At 43.0% G+C, this 20,863-nt stretch overlaps 1 long non-coding RNA gene across 1 annotated transcript in view; it reads right to left on the bottom strand.

Moving 5' to 3' along the window:
- Window positions 1-20,863, bottom strand: part of LOC137561621 (uncharacterized) — a 204,204-nt gene that overhangs the window by 135,040 nt on the left and 48,301 nt on the right. The window contains exon 2 of the long non-coding RNA XR_011030072.1: window positions 10,950-11,049. This is a non-coding gene — a long non-coding RNA (uncharacterized lncRNA). The remainder of the gene's footprint in view (window positions 1-10,949; window positions 11,050-20,863) is intronic.

Here is a 20,863-nt window from a genome sequence, read left to right as displayed (position 1 = left end):
GAGCTGCGCAGAGGTTGTTCTGGGGAGCTCTACTCCACGGCGGCGGCCCACAATCACATATGACGAGTTTGAGGAGATGGAAGAGGAAGAGGAGGAGGGTATGGACAATGTGGACACAGACCCAGATTTTGAATGTGAAGGAGAACATCGCCGTCGTAGCAGCACAGATGAGTCTGTTGAAGAACCCACTGCTGCACGAGTTTGCCTTGTGCCACAAGGTAGGCGGCGCGAAATTTCAGGCACCACAAGCATGGAAGTTCAAGTGAGACGCAAAAGAGGCGCAAACAGAAATCGCCAGCAAGGCAGGTGCTCCAAAGTCTGGCCTTTCTTTGAAGACTGCAGTGAGGATGGTACCATGGTGATTTTCAAGGTGTGCAAGACCCGCCTGAGCAGGGGGAAAAATATTAACAACCTCTCCACCACCAGCATGACCCGCCACATGGTATCCAAACATCCCACTCTGTGGGCAAACGCGGCAGGACAGGGTACCAGCAACACTGAATCCCTTGGGGTCACCAGACTCACCACCAGACCCTCCTCAGCAGCAGCAGTAGCCCAGCCATTGCGTGGTTTACAACAACATTCACAAACATCAGACGCCGCTGACACTGTCACTTTCCGGAAAAGTGCTCTTGAGGTCTCCCAGTCTTCATCAAACACAACAACCAACAGCCCTTCAGTGTGCAGCCCTACGGTTCAGTTGTCTGTCTCGGAAATGCTTGAGCGCAAGAGGAAATTGCCAGCAAATGACCCCCGGGCCGTGGCACTAACAGCCAGCATAGCCAAGCTTCTGGCCTGCAAAATGCTGCCATATCGAGTGGTGGAGACAAACAGCTTTAAGGGCATGATGTCAGTGGCCATCCCACGTTACGTGGTTCCCAGCCGCTACCACTTTGCGCGCTCTGCAGTGCCTGAGTTGCATGAGCACGTGGTCAGCAATATAACCCGAAGCTTGAAGAATGCCGTTGCCTGCAAGGTTCACCTCACCACTGACACCTGGACGAATGCGTTCGGCCAGGGTCGATACATCTCCCTTACCGCGCACTGGGTGAACCTTGTGGAGCCTGGCAGTGATTCCTCACCTGCTACGGCGCGGGTGTTGCCCACGCCGCAAAAAGCTGCACCGCCGTCCCTCCCACTGGATAACAACAGCAGCACCTACCTCTCTGACTCCTTCTCCTCCAACGCATCTCAAAGCTGTACCTCATCCAGAAACGCTAACCCAGCAGCAGTAGGATCGTGGAAGCAGTGCAGCACAGCTGTTGGCATGCGTCAGCAAGCGTTGCTGCAGCTGATCTGCCTTGGGGATAAGCAGCACACAGGGGAGGAAATTTGGAGGGGAATAAAGGAACAGACGGATTTGTGGCTGGCACCGCTGGACCTGAAACCGGGCATGGTTGTGTGTGATAATGGGAGTAATCTCATTCGCGCTTTAAGGTTGGCTAAGCTGACACACATCCCTTGCCTGGCGCACGTGATGAACCTAGTAGTTCAGCGGTTCCTGAGGACATACCCAGGCGTGGCCGATCTTCTGTTGAAGGTGCGACGAGTGGCCAAACATTGTAGAAATTCCAGTACTGCTTCGGGGGCACTCGCCAAGATGCAGGAGCGCTTCAATCTCCCCCACCATCGCTTGCTGTGTGATGTCCCTACGCGCTGGAATTCTACGCTGCACATGCTAGCCCGCTTTTGCGAGCAGAAGAGTGCAGTGGTCCAGTACATGACGGCGCAGTACCGAGGCGCATCCGGACAGCTGCCAAGCTTCTGTGGATCCGATTGGGCCAACATGTTGGACCTCTGCCAAGTCCTCCAAAATTTTGAGCAATCCACGTTGCTTGTGAGCAGTGACAACTCTTCAGTCAGCATCACCACACCACTGCTGTGTTTACTGAAGAAGTCAATGTTGAAAATCAAGGAAACAGCTGACATGATGCAACTGGGGGAATCTGAAGGAGAAAACGATCAGCGTGATGATACCAACATCAGGCCATCTGCCTCAGGAAACGCTGGCCCCAGCAGCTATGATGAAGAAGAGGAGGAGTAACAGCTGGAGTTGGAGCAGGAATTTCATGCCACCACTGACGAGGGCCAGAGCGGTGCACGTTGGACTTCCACAATTCAGCGCGAATGGTCAGCAGAAGCAGACCAGGAAGAAGGTGACGACTATGATGCATCACAACAACTATCACAACGCTCACAAGAGGATGATGAGGATTCTGGCAGGACTCTGGCACACATGGCTCAATTCATGCTAGACTGCATTGAACGCGACCCACGCATTGTGCGCATTCTGGACAACACCAATTACTGGGTTTATACCCTTCTGGATCCACGGTACAAACACAATGTTCCAAAACTGCTTGAAGAAAGAGTCAAACAGGTCAAAATGGAAGAATACAAGCAGGCCCTTGTGGAGACTTTAGAGAGGAGATTGACATCCTCCCCCTCCTCTAGCCAGTTGTACGCCGACAGACTGACTTCCGCAAACCCAGGACGACCAGGAGGGCAGCAAACAACACAAGCCGCAGCTAGTGCCCAAAAGGGAATGGTATCGGCAGTGCCCTTGGAGTGGGAACATTTTCTGACACCCATGCAGCAGCCCACAGAACAGCAAGCGTGCAGATCCACCTCCAACACCGATCGCCTGGAGAAGATGGTCAAGGACTACATGTCAGATGGCGTAGCTGTGTTGAACAATCCATCTGCACCCTTCAACTATTGGGTATCGAAGCTAGACACCTGGCACGAACTGGCAATGTACGCAATAGAGGTGCTGGCTTGCCCGGCAGCCAGCATTATGTCGGAACGCTGTTTCAGTGCTGCCAGAGGCATCGTCACAGATCGGCGTATCCACCTCTCCACAGAAAATGCAGACCGTCTGACTTAAATTAAAATGAATCAATCCTGGATTGGAAACGACTACGCAACACTCCCGGACCCCAACCAAGTAACATGAACAATGAACATCTGTGATGGGTTAGCGTTACCGGTCCCTTTTCCTGGAACCTCTTGTTAGGCTTGGTGGTGTATTCTCCACAGTCAGCATGCAACGCATGAGCTGACGTGGAGAAGGTACACACACTAGCACAAGGAAACAGGCTATCCCTAGTATAGTGGAGGGGAGGACTGACTCCAATAGGAGATTGTGGCGCACAGAGCCGGTGCAGATCTGACAGCCACAAACAATGCTTTCGTTATAACGTCTCAGCGCAAAGTCGCGCTGAGCGCATAAACCAGAACTGAGGAGATCAGGACAGGTAGACAGAATGAACGCTTGCTAGCTAGCGGCTACTTAGCGACAGCAAGCGTCCAAAACAAGACAGACTGGAATGAGGCAGCCAATGCGATTGCAGCGATGGCGTGCCTCACAAAGACAGGACAGGATAGTCAGGAAATAGCAGGATCAAGATAGATGAACGTAACACAGACAAATATACAATAAGTATGTTTTCCTAGCGTATTACAATTACAGCTATCAATGAAACTATTTGTAACGTCTGACTAACATATGTATATATCGGCAATGAACCGATATATGACATAAGCAGGAACGCTGACTAGGACTGGAGTAATACAGGGAACAGGACTCAGAAGGATTCGCTATCTCTTCGCAGAGATGAACGCAATCCACAAACAGTAACAGAACAGGATTCAGAAGGATTCGTTATCTCTTCGCAGAGATGAACGCAATCCACAAATGGTAACAGGACAGGATTCAGAAGGATTCGTTATCTCCTCGCAGAGATGAACGCAATCCACAAACAGTAACAGGACAGGATTCAGAAGGATTCGTTATCTCTTCGCAGAGATGAACGCAATCCACAAACAGAACCAGGAGCAGGGTAACTACCTCAGCACGGGTGGTCACTGTACGCGCAACCTACCAAAACGTGCTGGAAAGCTGACTAACTGCACACAGGATATAAACAGTTCGTGTACGTATACATCAGCGACACTGATGTATCAACGTAACACAAATACAAGGAAAATAATAAACGTGCTGGTATGCATATATATTGGCAATGAACCAATATATGATGCAAAGACCAGCAAAGTATCTTTAGAACAAGAAACACGATCGAGGGCTGAAGCGACAGCAAGACAGGCTTAAACTGAAGCTATGAAAACCCAAGGAAACCCTGCAGGAAGCAGATCTTTATACTGAGGTCATCCAATGGGAGCAGACATGCAGATTCCCACACAGGTGAATGATAATCAGTCACAAGCTGACAGCAGGGAAAGACAGACAAAGCTATGCAGCTTGCATGGAAAGACATCAGAACTGCCTGAGCTGCAGCACTACTACTTCCAGCAACACCTGCTGCAGCAGCAATCATTACACCTCTCATCTGTATTACATTTATGACTGCATGCCGACAAAAAGCAAATTGCTATCCGCACACCTCTTGTCCTCATGCAAGGCCTGGGTTGTTGTGTCTCAAAGCGTGGCCTTCTCCTCCTGCGCCGCCCTCCTCCTGTTCCATCACGTGTGCTGCTGCTGGGTTAGCATTACCGGTCCCTTTTCCTGGAACCTCTCATCTGTATTACTTTTATGACTGCATGCCGACAAAAAGCAAATTGCTATCCGCACGCTTCTTGTCCTCATGCAAGGCCTGGGTTGTTGTGTCTCAAAGCGTGGCCTTCTCCTCCTGCGCCGCCCTCCTCCTGTTCCATCACGTGTGCTGCTGCTGGGTTAGCGTTACCGGTCCCTTTTCCTGGAACCTCTCATCTGTATTACATTTATGACTGCATGCCGACAAAAAGCAAATTGCTATCCGCACGCTTCTTGTCCTCATGCAAGGCCTGGGTTGTTGTGTCTCAAAGCGTGGCCTTCTCCTCCTGCGCCGCCCTCCTCCTGTTCCATCACGTGTGCTGCTGCTGGGTTAGCGTTACCGGTCCCTTTTCCTGGAACCTCTCATCTGTATTACATTTATGACTGCATGCCGACAAAAAGCATGTTACCTGTGCAAAGAAAACAGACATTTCCCGCATTTAAAAGACAGTTTTCCCTTTGAAACTTTAAAATCGATTTTCTCAAAAACTATAAGCTCTTTTTGCTAAAAAATTTTTTACTCTTGTTCCCACTCCCAAGGTGCACATACCCTGTAAATTTGGGGTATGTAGCATGTAAGGAGGCTTTACAAAGCACGAAAGTTCGGGTCCCCATTGACTTCCATTATGTTCGGAGTTCGGCTCGAACACCCAAACATCGCGGCCATGTTCGGCCTGTTCGGCCCGAACCCGAACATCTAGATGTTCGCCCAACACTACCGGCAAACACCGGAGCCCCTAATTACCCTTATGCACCCCGTGCAGCTTAACATTGCTGCTATCGAGTGCCTGGTTTTGGTGCCCAGTGGTGAACTCCGTGCGTCAAAACCACCTGCTTTGACCCAGAGTTTTAAGGCGAGGGTGCTATTCACCTTTCCAATGGAAAGTTAAAGTTAAATTACAAAATTGAGTAGTTCTGATATGTAATACCTATTTTTTAAAAAAGCAAACAAACATGGAGTTACCCTTTAAAAGAGTATTCAGATTGTTTGAAATATTCCACTGACACATAGTTAGCCTTGGCATTATTTAATTTGGCTCTTGGGGTGGCCTGACTCGCCACTTAAACCTTCTGACACCCACACAGTGCATTCAAACTTAATAGATTTTTTTGTTATTTTCAAAATCATCCTGCCACCAGTCAGCCGGAACAAGCACAGTTCTCCAGTTCTTTGTAGCAAAGCAAGCTTCAAAATGTCAGAAATGCATTAACGCGTGATTAAGACGGACCACCTTTAAAATAATGTACACTGACTATATTAAATACTTAATCATTTCAAAATGAAATAGCACTTTCATAAAGTAAGAATTCTTAAGCATTCAATTACTGCTTTCCTATTGCTGGTTCATAAATTAATTTCCCTAAAAGGATTACATAAATCTTGTTAATAACACATTTTTCTGAGGCTGAATATAATTAGAACAGTTAACTTTTTTAGAAGGATACATATTTTACTATTTCACTCATACTAGCAACAGCACCTGAATACAAGCGAACCCAGGGAAAAATGTGAGATATGAAAGCAAGGGAATCAATATCAGGATAGGGAGGACATTTCTGTGCGTTTTGCAAACAGGAAAGATAAATGTAATCAGGAAATACTAGAAAAAAAAAAGATTTTTTTTATTGTTAAAAACAAACACAAATTCCCTGACTTACTAATTAAATGCACAAGGTCAAAAAAGTTTCTGTACCGTGTTAGTCAAACAAATGATATAGGTAGAAAAACAACGTTTTGTAAAAAATACCTTTTAATGGCTGATAGAGTTAAATGAAGCATCATTTAACTCTATCAGTTAGCCATTAAAAGGTATTATTTTTTACAAAACGTTGTTTTTTCCACCTGTATAGTGCACAAGGTCTAAATGGACAAGACCCTATAAGGTAAAATAAAAGTATGAGTAACTTTATTAATTAAAACAACATGCCTTGATTAAACAGCTGTTATTCACCATTGTTCTACCAAGTATTGTATCGGTGTAGGGAGGAGGGTGTTAGGTCCTCCACACAGCGTATATACAGTCTGTATACAGCGGGGGAATCGGAGGACACCGTGCTGATTGTAAAGTCACTGGGTTGCACAGTGTTATATGGTTAGTGTCCCCCACAGCCAGTAATATATCTCAAATAAACTGGAGCAGGAGATGCACCTAAAATAACAAAAAGAGTTGCTCATATGTATGTACAGTGTCTCAACCACCCTATTGTTCAACATGTTTCACCCCTAAGGGCTTCATCAGGAGTGCTATACATGATTTGTTACATCTCCCCCCCAGTAGCATATAGCCCGATTCAGATCTTGGGTAATTATTTATCATTTCCCTGGTACACACTCTCGGATTGCTTGTAGTTCTGACTTACTCATACCCAGAAAGCAAATGCACCATATTTTACTTTGCATTGTCTGGTGGCTAGTGATGGACGAATATCGCCATTTTTGTTTTGCTATAATTTTTATAAAAATTTCAAATTTTTTGTACAATTGAGATTATTTGTTAAAATATATTGCAAATGTTCGCCTCAACTCAAGGACATCTTGCCATGACCACCTCCTTTTCTTCCAGTCATTAACAATTCAGAATTTTAAGATGGCTGACCAAATCTTCGCTAACAGAAACCCCACATTATTATTATTTATTTATAAAGTGCCAACATATTCTGTGGCGCTGTACAAAGTAGGAAAACAAACAAGGGATACATAATGATACAGACAATGATATACAGCAAATATGGACACTGGTGCAAAATACAGAAGTTGTGATTACAATAGCAGACGTAACATGATGAATAATGCAAGCTATTAAATGGATAACATTCAAAGACACAAAAGGGTGAGAGAGCCCTGCCCTTGCGAGCTTAAAATCTAAAGGAATGGGGTGGAAACAAGTATACAGTATATATACAGGCAGTGCGTGATCAGGTTATATAGTAAGCAGTAAAACTAGATGCGACACTTTGAAGCTGCCCACCAGTTCTCCTGAAATGGTGCGGATCCAGAGGGGCACGCGACAGGGCTGCCCCCTATCTCCCGCCATTTTTGCCCTAGTAATAGAGCCCTTGGCTGAAAAAATTCGCAACTCCCCTGACATCCAAGGAATCAAAATAGACAAGCATGAGTATAAAACGAACTTATTTGCTGACGATCTGCTCCTAACTCTCACTTCCCCGCACACTTCATTACCCAATCTACTCACCCTTGTTAAACACTTTGGTCAACTGTCAGGCCTACAACTCAATATCACCAAAACAGAAGTGCTCCCAATTAATCTCCCTCTAGAATCAGCTTCCTACTTAGCATCTGCCCTGGGGGTTAAACTACAAACAAAATATCTTACATATTTGGGGATAAAGATCTCCTCCAGTCCCCCCGAACTTTTCGACCTCAACATAAAACCAATGATAAACACCCTCAAAATGGACCTGAATAAGTGGGTATCCCCGACTTTATCATGGACGGGACGCATACACGCAGTGCGTATGACCCTACTACCAAAAATTCTCTACTTGTTTCGCTCCTTACCAATATTCATCTCCCAAAACTCTTTGAAAGAACTCCAATCATCCATATTTAAGTTTATATGGAATAATAGAAAGAGTAGGATCTCGCGGAAATTAATGGGCTGGAATAGAACTAGGGGAGGTCTAGGGGTCCCCGACCTATACAATTATTATAGAGCCTCGCAACTCGCCCAACTATCTCAACTCTTTTCTGAACATAACCCACCACTCTGGACCCAAATAGAGAATAGCCTATTGGCACCCTATTCCCTATCAGCCCTCATGTGGTCAACCAAGAGGCTCCCAACCAACTTTAGAGACGCTTCACCCATATCTATCCACTCATTAACATTGTGGAATAAACTTAAGAAAACTAAGCATTTACAATCAGTACTCCCACAGCTAACCCCTCTATTTGGTAACCCCGATTTCCCCCCAGGACTTGACAAAAATTCGTTCCGCTGGTGGAAAGACAAAGGACTACTTCTCCTCAAACACTTCCTGACAGACGACAAATGTCCAAATTGGACCCAATTTCAATCAAAAATCAAATTCCCACACTCGGAGCTCTTCTCAGCGATTCAAATTTACCACTTCATAAAATCACTCCCTGCACCAACAACGGGAGACCCCCCCAGAACCACTTTTGAACTCTGGTGCCTACACAAACCTTTGGAAGGAGGGTTAATCTCCCACTTATACTCAATCCTTTCCCAACCTCTTATACCCTCCAAGCTACCATCTATGGTAAAATGGGAATCTGACTTGCACTCAACCCTTTCCTTAAAAGAATGGTCAAAATGCTGCTTGACCCTATTTAAAGGAAGTGGGTTTTATTCACACATAGAAACTAATATCAAAATTCTCCATCGAACCTACCAGGTCCCTGAGAGAGTCCACCAATATGATTCTTCTAAATCGAGCCAATGTTTTAGAAACTGCGGTAGAATCGGCACCTTAGCCCACACATGGTGGTATTGTCCAGTGGCACGTGATTACTGGGACCAGGTATCGGCCCTCATTGACACGGTCCTGGAGAAATCCCTCCCCCCTGACCCATTCCTCTTGCTATTGGGACATAAACCTGTGGGCTGGAAGTACCGACATTACAGGCTCGCTCAACACATAGCCAAGGCCGCCAGAATTCACTTAGCCAGACAATGGCTTCAACCAAACCTCTCTTTAACCCAAACTAAAGGCATCATCAATGAAATAATGATTAACGAAAGACTTAATGCTATTGTGAATGATTCAACCATCCCATTTATAAATACCTGGCAGCCTTGGCTATCACTAGCAGATACCCAAAGCTTGAGACAATCTGTTATAACTGTTTAATAACATACCATCAGATCGCTATGGTCACCTATTTACCTATACGTGTGATTCTGTTCACTTGATACCACTGAAATGGTCATGTCAAACTTGTTCAATCTTTGTACCAGCTTAATATTGTGAATTGAGTCCCGTTGGGACGAAACCAAAATGCACAACCTGTCATACTACATGTTAAATCTTCAATAAAATCCTTTGAAACTAAAAAAAAAAAAAAAAACTAGATGCGAGGTTGAAGGGTGCATGGTCTAAGATAGAGCATATGCTTGTCGGAAAAGTGGAGTTTTGAACTCACATTCTGGAGATGCCAATACACTAAGGGCTCACTGCTACATGTGTTTCTGGGGGTGCCCACTGATGAAACCCTTTTGGCAAACAGTAGAAAGCTTGATAAAAGAAAGGACTGCTAAAGAAGTAAAATTTAACCCACAGTTCTTTTTGCTGCACCTTAACTGGAGTATGAACTTCTACAAGGGCTCAGTGGTGAGGCATATCCTAAATGCAGCTAAGGCAATTATGGCTCGTAACTGGGGGACATCTTGTGTCCAAACCATGAAAGAGTTGTTCCGAGAACTAGAACATATAAAAGATATGGAGAATATGGTCATGTCTGTACAAGGCCGCTCAGAGAAGTTTTTAACAATCTTGACCTTTTGGACATTACATAGAGAATCAGACGATTTTAAGAGACTTCTAGAACAGTAGTGGTGTAACAGACAGATGTGCATACCTCCGGCATTGGTGCCTGCCCAAACAGCCTAAGGTTATTACACAATAAATGAAGACCACAGTCCATTTGGACCTCACAATCCTTCGTAGTATCCTTATTAGTTCTCATTTCTGTTTTTATTAATGAGTATTATACTCTCTGTTATTCCTCAAAACGTCAACAGAAGAATGGTAATAACTAACTGATACTTATATGAAAACTAGATATTAGAATCAACTTCATCTATGCCTCGAGATCAATCTCTGAATGTAGTATATGTGTGATACAAGAATATTTAAATGGAGACGCCTTCAAGAGCAAATTTCTGTCTATTATTTGAGATTGTTGTTAACCTTAGCTTTCAACGTCTCACAGACTAGCAAAGTTTGAAGAGTGAATTGTCTTCCTTAGATGGACATTGACCAATATTGTACTCTTTGATTTATTTGTATTTTCTTAAAAGAAAAAATTTATTTCAATAAAATTATTTAAAAAATATAAATATGGGCATAAGAAAAGTAAACCAATTTTTACCAAAAGCACTGAAGTCAACTGGCAATGTATGAGGAAACTAACGGTTACACTAAGTAGTGGCCTAAATATTGTATTTCTCCTTTGCTTTCATATCTGTGCTTGAGAAGTATTTTCTTTCCTATACTTTTATGTAAACATTGCTAAGCCTCACAAACAAAGTATTTCACTACATTTGATTGAATTTATTATAGTTACTTATGACTATAAGCACAAGGAGAGGGGGGATACTTTAAAAAGGAAGCACAGACACAACAGGAGCCAAAATGGCACAATATGTCAAAAAAAATACAGTAATGTGCGGAGAAGGAGAAAGGTACTCACAAAGGTAGGTTGCAGAGGTGGCAGCCACTCGCTTAAAGCACGTGGAGATTCACAAACCCGACTCCAATCAGATGTCCAGGATGTGCTGGACGCGGTCACTCTATAAGGAAAAACACTGGTATTAGATGTGGGTAGGCAATGAAAGACCACAGACAGGGTTAGAAGCACAAAGAGAAGGGCGTAAGAGACAGGCAGCTGTATATAAAACTGAGTTATAAAACAGCTAAAATGAAAAAAGAAGAGGTGGCTTAACTCAATAATAACCATTTTAGGGGTAACAAGTGGATTAGTGTTATGTGGCAATAGTAGGGGATGGCTTATTAACAGCCTTGCTGCAGCATTGTGTACTAGCTGTAGGCAGGGAAGTTCTTTATTTGGAAGCCCTGCATAGATGGTATTGCAATAGTCCAGCCATAATTTTATTAAGGCTTGAACTAGGGTTGGAAAATGCTTTGATGGTATGAGGTGCTTAATTTTTGCAGGATTCCTTCGGTATAAAAATAAATGTTTCACAACAGCTGAAATGTGATTCCTGAGGCTGGTTTCACACTGCAAACCAGCGTTAGTCAAAAGCAGGCCTCCAGGGAACACCGCGTTAGTATGCCACCAGCCAAGCAGGAAGTGGCACCCACATGAGGTCACTTCTTGTTTTGGGAATGCAGGAGTGCACAGAAGCGTATCGTAAAAATACGCTTCCGCGCATGCGCGCCACTACGTCAACATTTTTAAAGTCCCCACGTCGCCATAGACTAACATGACTCCGCAGATTGCTCCAGGTCGCCGGTGGGTAATGTAGTTTTGCGCTAGCATTAGATGGGGCACGTCTGGCACAGCGTACCGCAATGTGGGGAGTGTGAACTTCCCCATAGGGATACATTAGGCTGCAGTAGCAGTGCTGCAATTTTGATACACCCCTAGTGCCAGTGTGAAAGGGCGCTGAAGTTTAATTCACCATCAATCAGTATATCCAAGCTGTGTGCAGAGTTTGAGCTAATAAGGCCTTACTACTCTACATCAGAGATACAGACTGAGTCTGAAGCTGTTTCGGAGCTAAGAGCTGACCTTTGATGACAAGAACCTTAGTTTTGCTCAGTCAGCATTTAAATTTCAGCCAGTTGTCATACATCCACTCATGAAGGTCAGCTAAGCATGTGTTTATTTTTTTAAATGGGGTCTGTCATGTCAGGTTTGAATGATAAACCACCATAGTAGTGGTGTGTCAGACCATGTTTTTGGGTGATTTTTCCAAGTGGCAGCATGTATATGGTGAACAGCAAAGGAGATAGTATCAAACCCTGGGGCACACACCATATTTTAGTGGTACAGGGTTGGACTGGGAAAGGCCCAAAGGCTTTCTTTTGTGTTCTGCAAGCCAAGAAGGAGGCAAACTACTGGAGGACTGAACCCTCACTGCTACAATACTCTTGCAGCCTGTTAACCACTTTGAATCCCTTGCTACGCTTATCTACTCCCCACAAAACTTCATCTGAAGCTCAGGGGAGTAGATAGGCGTACTTGTGGTAAAAAGTGTGTTGTATGCCCAATAAGCTATCTGATTATGTATATAGGGTATCATTTTAACCGTGACAAGTGAGAGAATAGATTTTGTGTTGTTTGACAACTGAGGGCTAAGTCATGTGATTTTTTTTACTGGAAAACTGAATGAAAAGCAATAAAACTGTTATTTTCATGTACTCTATACCCCTAAATAAATACTTGTAAAAAAAACAAAAGTGACAGCATTGAAAAGAAAATGCAGTTACCCTAAGGACTTAGCTTTTAAAATATGTATGCCATGAGAGTGCATTACTGTTAATCATGAAGATAAGGGCTTTTAATTACTGATAGAGTACAATGAGAAAACAAAAAACACAAACCAGAAACGAATATATTATCGCCATACATTGTACTAGGAACATTATTTAAATGTTGAGATAACCAGGACAAATTAGCAAATACAATGTGTGGGTTTTACCTATGGTAACATTGTTTATTTGAAAACTATAGTGGATGGAAATGGAGAAATAGTGTATTTTTTCTTTTTTTTCTCATTTTTCCCTTTAAAATGCACAGATAATAACATAATTACTAAAAGCAAATCTCACCCTCACAAAGCATAATTTGTGGCAAAAAAAAAACAAGATATAGATCATTTACATCTGATGAGTAGCAATAAAGTTATTGGTGAATGAATAGGAGGAGCGCTGAAATGTGAAAATTGCTCTGGTTTTTAAGCAAAAACCCTGTGCTGCTGAAGTGGTTAAGCAACCTTCCATGATTACTTCAGTATCAAAAGCGAATGATAGATCAAGCAGTATCAGGATGTAAAATTCACCTGTCTCTCGCCATGAGCAGGTCATTGCCGATTTGGATGAGCTATTTTGTAACTAGAGGCGTAACAATAGTGGATGCAACCCCTGCACCCGTGGGGGGGGGGGAGGGGCCCACTCATGGCCTTTTATTTTTGGGAGGCCGCAGGGGTCGCAGCATGAGGGCAGAGCATTGGACCTGTTTAAACAGGAAGTAGCGTGAAGCCCTTAGAGATCGGAGACTCCGCGGTGGATGGAGATATGTGTCCTGCTCGCCCGCCTGCTGCCAGTGATAGATGCTGGAGGGGAGCGCAGAGGGGAGAGCCGGAGGTGAGCGGGGGACTGCCCCTCCCCTCCTAGCCGATGTCCGATGCTCTCCCCTCATGCTGCAGTCCAAAAATAACCCTGAGCGGGCCTGAAGGGGGGCCCAATCCAAAATTTTACAGAGGGGCCTGAGGATTTCTAGTTATGCCTCGGTTTGTAGCTACCGTGCTTCTTGAAGCCAGATTATAGAGCGTCAAAGGGTCAAAGGTGTTGTTCCTTGAGAACTTTCTTTCCTCATCACTAATCCCTATTACACATTATTTGGCCCCAGTGTCCTTTTCTTGTATTTTTTTTTCATTAAGTTCACTTAATCTACTCCCTATAAAAATGGGTTCTGACAATATAGGGCAACGCATGACATCCATACAAGTTTCTGCTAATATTTGCATTTGAACATACACAATAGCCTAAATGTAGTATTTTTTTTTTTTACATCCGCAGGTTTTGCAGCAATAAATAATAGCACAGCCTCAATATTAAAATAAACAAATTATTTTTTTTAATTTATTTATCTCTCTTATTCACAAATACACTCTGTAAGAAATGTTTACATTTTAGTAAACAAAATAAAAAAAAAATACTGTAAGTCACAAGTAAAATATGCTGATGCTTCCAAAGTGAAAAAAAGAATAATTTCAAGTATATATTTTAATGATTAAGCATTAGTTTTTAAAATAAAATAAATGATATAAGAAAATGTAATCACTTTGTAATAGCAGCATAACTACAATTTGAAAATCTTTTCATTTGTGTACAGTTTTCGAAGTTACAGCACAGTGTAATGAAAGATCTTCTATGCAAACTACTCAGTTACAAACCAATATAAACTTCTCTTTGCTTGAGATTGTTCCAGCAATCCCTGGGGCATACGAGACCACAGCAGTGGTTTGTGAAAAGATAATAAATGGGCAATGTGCAATCACTTGCCAGAGCTTCTTCATAAAAAAAGACACAAAGGATTGTATTTCTGCATTGCTACACATTGCCTATGCTCATTGCGGCTTAAAGCAAACCTGTAATGTCAGAGAAAAAAAATTGGTCCAGAGGCTTCCATCTAGGAGCCCACTGCTGCTGCATGCATAGTAGTGATGAGCACACATTTTGCAAAATCATAATTAATCGTAATGCATTTTGTATGTAAACATAGTCAGGACCCTTCATTTCTCAATTTTGCAGAATTGTCATGTACTTTTGTGCTGACTTTAGAGGTTAATAGCAAAGCCCCCATACATGCTATTGTCACCCGAATTGCTGCGTATGTTAAGGGGAATAGTGGGTATACGTCACAAAATAACTTGTAGTTTTTGAGATAATCGATTTTGAAAATGCTAAGAACAAAATGTTTTTTTAAATTGTTATTTTTTCTGTGTTTAAAAAACATTTTTTCCTTTGCATTTTTAACATTCATTTTCTCAAAAACTACAAAGTCTTTTTGAATTTTTTTTTTTTACTTATTCCCACTGTTCAATTTTGGTGACAATAGCCGGTATGTGGATTATTGACCAAGCCAAATAACATGAACATTTACAAGTAATTACAAATGGATTACACAAAATCAATTGAATTTCCAAATCGTTATTACTTATGGCTGTAATTGCAAATAATTATTTTGCAAAATTTAGCTCAATCTTAACTAGAAGAGCGTCCCAGCCAGCAGCGGTGGGATTGAGAAAGACATGGAAACCTCTGGACCACAAAAAGGCTACCCTCTACTTTGGAAAGTATTTAACATTTTATTTATGTATGTATTTATTTGGGAAGGTGGAAGGGGGTAATATTACATGTTTACTTTAAGTGCATTAGGCTAAAACTGATTGAGTTAAAGTGGTAAATGAGATACTAATAATTACAGCCTGGATGCAATGCAAATGCAAATTATATTCAGCCTAGATCTAGACCAATCAAAATTAGCAGGGAGTGCATTTGATTGGCTTAATTGCAAGCTGCATACAAATTACATTGAATTTGCATGTAAGTCATAATTATTAGTATACCTTTAGAAAGGAACTGATTTTTCTTTCTTTCCTTGTGATTGGTTACAACCATTGTAAGATTTGTATTACTGCTGTGAGTTCAGAGTCTCATTCTAGATTTGACAGGAAGTTGAATCAGCCCTGTAGAGAATGTCCATTAAATAAGCTGGTGGTAACACGACAAATAATGCTGTCTTAACTCACCAGCAAGGTTCCCAAGTCACTAGCAGAGCTTTCCTGAGCTTGAAGCAAAAAAAACACAAAATTTATTATATTTGAATATATATGAATTGTATGTGTAGTACGGATAATGAATACAACATTAGTAGCAATGAACAGAGTCTCATATTTCATTTTCAGTTATATAGCTTTTTTTTTTTGCATCATACTGTCACAGTTGCAGTTTTAAATCCACACTCTGCAGATCCCAAAAGACAAAAGACAAATGAAAATCCCCCTTCAGCAGCAATGTTCATCCTATCTTTGCACCCCTTGTGTTCATGGTTTAGTATTTGGATTAGTGTAAAGGCTAGTCTACCATGTAGTCGAGGGATGGGAGTGGGCACGGACGGTGTGGGAGTTGGCATTGCTAGAACTGGGTTTTGGGGTGATTGGTATTCTGTATCAGAAAATTCAGAACATTTTAGGGAACTGCTGGATTGCAGAAGGTTGTTACCCCTTTTTCTGATCTATGAAGTGCCTCCAGTATAGGTAGCCAGTATAGTTGCCCCCAGTATAGGTTAGATAGGCAGGCGCCCCCGGTATAAGTTAGATAGGTAGGTGCCCCAGTACAGGTTAGCTAGGTGGGTGCCTCTAATATAGGTAGCCAGAATAGTTGCCCCCAGCATAGGTTAGATAGGTAGGTGCCCCCAGTATAGGTTATTTAGGTAGGTGCCTGCAATATAGGTAGCCAGTATAGTTGCCACCTGTATAGGCTAGCTAGGTAGGTGCCCCCAATACAGGTTAGATAAGTGCCCCCAGTATAGGCTAGATGGGTAGCTGCCCCCCAGTGTAGGTTAGATTAGGTAGCTGCCCCCCAGTGTAGGTTAGATAGGTAGCTGCCCCCCAGTGTAGGTTAGATAGGTAGCTGCCCCCCAGTGTAGGTTAGATAGGTAGCTGCCCCCCAGTGTAGGTTAGATAGGTAGCTGCCCCCCAGTGTAGGTTAGATTAGGTAGATGCCCCCCAGTGTAGGTTAGATAGGTAGTTGCCCCCCAGCGTAGTTTAGATTAGGTAGCTGCCCCCCAGTATAGATTAGATAGGTAGCTGCCCCCCAGTATAGATTAGATAGGTAGCTGCCCCCCAGTGTAGGTTAGACAGGTAGCTGCTCCCCAGTGTAGGTTAGACAGGTAGCTGCCCCCCAGTGTAGGTTAGATAGGTAGCTGCCCCCCAGTGTATGTTAGATTAGGTAGGTGCCCCCCAGTATAGGTTTCGATTAGGTAGCTGCCCCCCAGTGTAGGTTAGATTAGGTAGGTGCCCCCCAGTATAGGTTAGATTAGGTAGGTGCCCCCCAGTATAGGTTAGATAGGTAGCTGTCCCCCAGTGTAGGTTAGATAGGTAGCTGTCCCCCAGTGTAGGTTAGATAGGTAGCTGCCCCCCAGTGTAGGTTAGATAGGTAGCTGCCCCCCAGTGTAGGTTAGATAGGTAGCTGCCCCCTAGTGTAGGTTAGAGTAGGTAGCTGCCCCCCAGTGTAGGTTAGATAGGTAGCTCCCCCCCAGTGTAGGTTAGATAGGTAGCTGCCCCCCCAGTGTAGGTTAGATTAGGTAGGTGCCCCCCAGTGTAGGTAAGATTAGGTAGGTGCCCCCAAGTATAGGTTAGAGAGGTAGCTGCCCCCCTATAATGGAGGGGGGAGTCGGAGCCGCGGGGAGGGCAGCTCGACCTCTCCCTTCCTCTCCTCTCCCGGGCCGCTGCTCCCTCGCCGCCGTTCTCTTCCTCTCTGCCTATACGATGATACACATGCTGCTTCCGAAGCAGCGTGTGTATCATCGTATAGGCAGAGAGGAAGAGACCGGCGGCGAGAGAGCAGCGCTTGGAATGCAGGGAGGTATGTTGTATACAGCGCTCCCTGCGCATTACTCTGCAGTCTGGAGGGGGGAGCACGGAGGGCGGCCCGGGAGAGGAGAGGAAGGGAGAGGTCGCGCTGCCCCCTCCCCCCTCCATTATAGCGCCCCGGGCGGCGGCACGCCCCGCACGGCCCAAGAAACGGGCGTGAGCACAACTGTAAACCTACCAAGACAAGGCCATCCACCTAAACTCACAGGCCGAACAAGGAGAGCGCTGATCAGAGATGCAGTCAAGAGGCCCATGGTGACTCTGGACGAGCTGCAGAGATCTACAGCTCAGGTGGGGGAATCTGTCCATAGGACAACTATTAGTCGTGCACTGCAGAAAGTTGGCTCTTATGGAAGAGTGACAAGAAGAAAGCCATTGTTAACAGAAAAGCATAAGAAGTCCCGTTTGCAGTTTGCCACAAGCCATGTGGGGGACACAGTAAACATGTGGAAGAAGGTGCTCTGGTCGGATAAGACTAAAGTTGAACTTTTGGCCAAAATGCAAAATGCTATGTGTGGCAGAAAACTAACCCTGCACATCATTTAGAACACACCATCCCCACTGTCAAATATCGTGGGGGCAGCATCATGCTCTGTGGTTGCTTCTCTTCAGCAGGGCCAGGGAAGCTGGTCAAAGTTGATGGGAAGATGGATGGAGCCAAATACAGGACAATCTTGGAAGAAAACCTCTTGGAGTCTGCAAAAGACTTGAGACTGGGGTGGAGGTTCACCTTCCAGGAGGACAACGACCCTAAACATAAAGCCAGGGCAACAATGAAATGGTTTAAAACAAAACATATCCATGTGTTAGAATGGCTCAGTCAAAGTCCAGATCTAAGTCCAATTGAAAATCTGTGGCAAGATCTGAAAACTGCTGTTCACAAACGCTGTCCATCTAATCTGACTGAGGTGGAGATGTTTTGCAAAGAAGAATGGGCAAGGATTTCAGTCTCTAGATGTGCAAAGCTGGTAGAGACATACCCTTAAAGACTGGCAGCTGTAATTGCAGCAAAAGGTAGTTCTACAAAATATTGACTCAGGGGGCTGAATAATTACGCACACCCCACTTTGCAGTCATTGATTTGTAAAAAAATGTTTGGAATAATGTATGATCTTCGTTCCACTTCTCACGTGTACACCACTTAGTATTGGTTTTTCACGTGGAATTCCAATAAAATTGATTCATGTTTGTGGCAGTAATGTGACAAAATGTGGAAAACTTCAAGGGGGCCGAATACTTTTGCAAGCCACTGTATGTCCCCCTTTTGTAAGCTTTAAAAATAAAAAAAGCAGTACAGGCATTTTAGTGAATTGGTACATTATTTTAACGTGGGTTGGTTGGAAAATATTTTATTACGCCAACTGATAAAAGAGAAATGCTGGCACAGCAGAACTGGAAATGATGCTTTATTTACAAAGCACCCACAGATATTTAATGGTGAAGAATAGTATAATTGCTACATCGGTAGCATGCAATTAAGCACAGCCGTATAGCTGATCCTATTTGGGATTCAGAAACTAGGAAGTTTTATTAAGTAATTTGGCAAATTTTTTCTTTAATATGTTCTGAGAAATGGACTCTAAAAGCCAAGTTAACCAATAAATGACTTGGTTACATTTATCCTAATAACATAAAACAAAAGTTCAAAGGAAAATTGAGGAAATTGCAATAATATCTGAAATCACCCATCACATAATAGTTTTTTCTCTAATAGACAATAACATGCACAATTTATGTTTCACTAGTACAGTAAACACATTTTAGCATTCATCGGTGCTCTTACAATCAGGTATCACATATAAAGCTTCTGTTTATGTTTATTTGGCTGACAACCTTGGCTGGGTTGCATTAAAGAGAACTAATCACAAATTAGCATTTTATAATTCAGGCAAGCATGTAATCTGACCTAGGACATGTTATCCAGATCATGATCTAGCTTTACCTTATCCTCTTCATTCTATTCAGCAAGGCACACAATATCCCTGATGCACAATGTGCTTTTCATGAAAGAAGAGAATTTGGGCGCCAGCCGCTTATGGACAAAATTGCCACTGCCATTGACACGAATACAAAGTAGGGGAAAGTGGGTGGCCTAGGGTAAATTTGAGCGCACAATAACATATAACTTTTTTCTGCAATGGAACGATACAAATATTACTTTTGCAATATCTGACTTCATTTATTTTAACTTTGTAAACTTTTGTTATTTTTATATTCTGTGATATAGAATATTTTTTTAACCTCCTAAGGATCAGGGGTTTATACCTCACTAGTGACCAGGCCATTGTTTTTACAATTCAGAATTTCACACCTTTAGCAATTTATTGCTCAGTCATACAACTTAGCAACCAAATGAATTTTACCCCCTTTTCTTACCACTAATGGGGCTTTGTTTTGGAGGTATCTAATTGCTGCTGCAGTTTTTTGTATTAATATTATTAATTAAAAATGATTTTTAAAAAACTATTTCTTTTAATTAAACCACCCCCTTCCCTAAATTAGCCCTAGATTGCTTACATACACTACATGATGCATACATAGGTAACAGCCTATGATAGGGTTTCGATTAGGAGGGGCAGTTAAGTGACAAGGCTGTCCTCTGTACAGCACTGCTCTAGATCGCAGAACTGTACACATATGTTAGCTTTTTTCTTGTAAATTACAGCCTGCCAGCTCCAATCATGGCTGGCAGGCTGATCGCAGCAGCCCTGCTGTGTTGACTGCAGGGAACACACGCTTCACCAAGCGCTCATACCCTGCAAATCTTGCTCCTTCGAGAACACACTACATGGCGTGATCAATGAACGAGGAAGCCACTCTGCATCCGCAATCATTTTTACACTTTAATAGTAAAATATCTGTATTAAATACCAAAATTTTTCTATTGGGATTACTGGGCGCCCAAATTTCAGAGCACCCTTTTTAATGTACACATTTCCCATGAGTTATCTGACAGTATCTATTAACCACTTAAGCCCACAGGGTTGTTTATTTTTTGCATCTGAGCAACTTTTACCTCCCATTCATGCCAATAACTTTATCACTACTCATCACAATGAATTGATTTACACCTTGTTTTTTCCGCCACCAATTAGGCTTTCTTTGGGTGATACATTTTGCTAAATATTAATTTATTCTACATCCATTTTAAGAGGAATATTAAGAAATGGAAAAAAAACATTATTTCTCAGTTTTTGGCCATTATAGTTTGAAATTAGTACATGCTACCATAAAAACCCATGTATTTTATTTGCCCATT

Source organism: Hyperolius riggenbachi, chromosome 3 (genome assembly GCF_040937935.1).
Source record: "Hyperolius riggenbachi isolate aHypRig1 chromosome 3, aHypRig1.pri, whole genome shotgun sequence".
NCBI lineage: Eukaryota > Metazoa > Chordata > Amphibia > Anura > Hyperoliidae > Hyperolius > Hyperolius riggenbachi.
The sequence above is the reverse complement of the archived record's forward strand: the minus strand, read 5'-3'. Positions and strand labels throughout refer to the sequence as shown.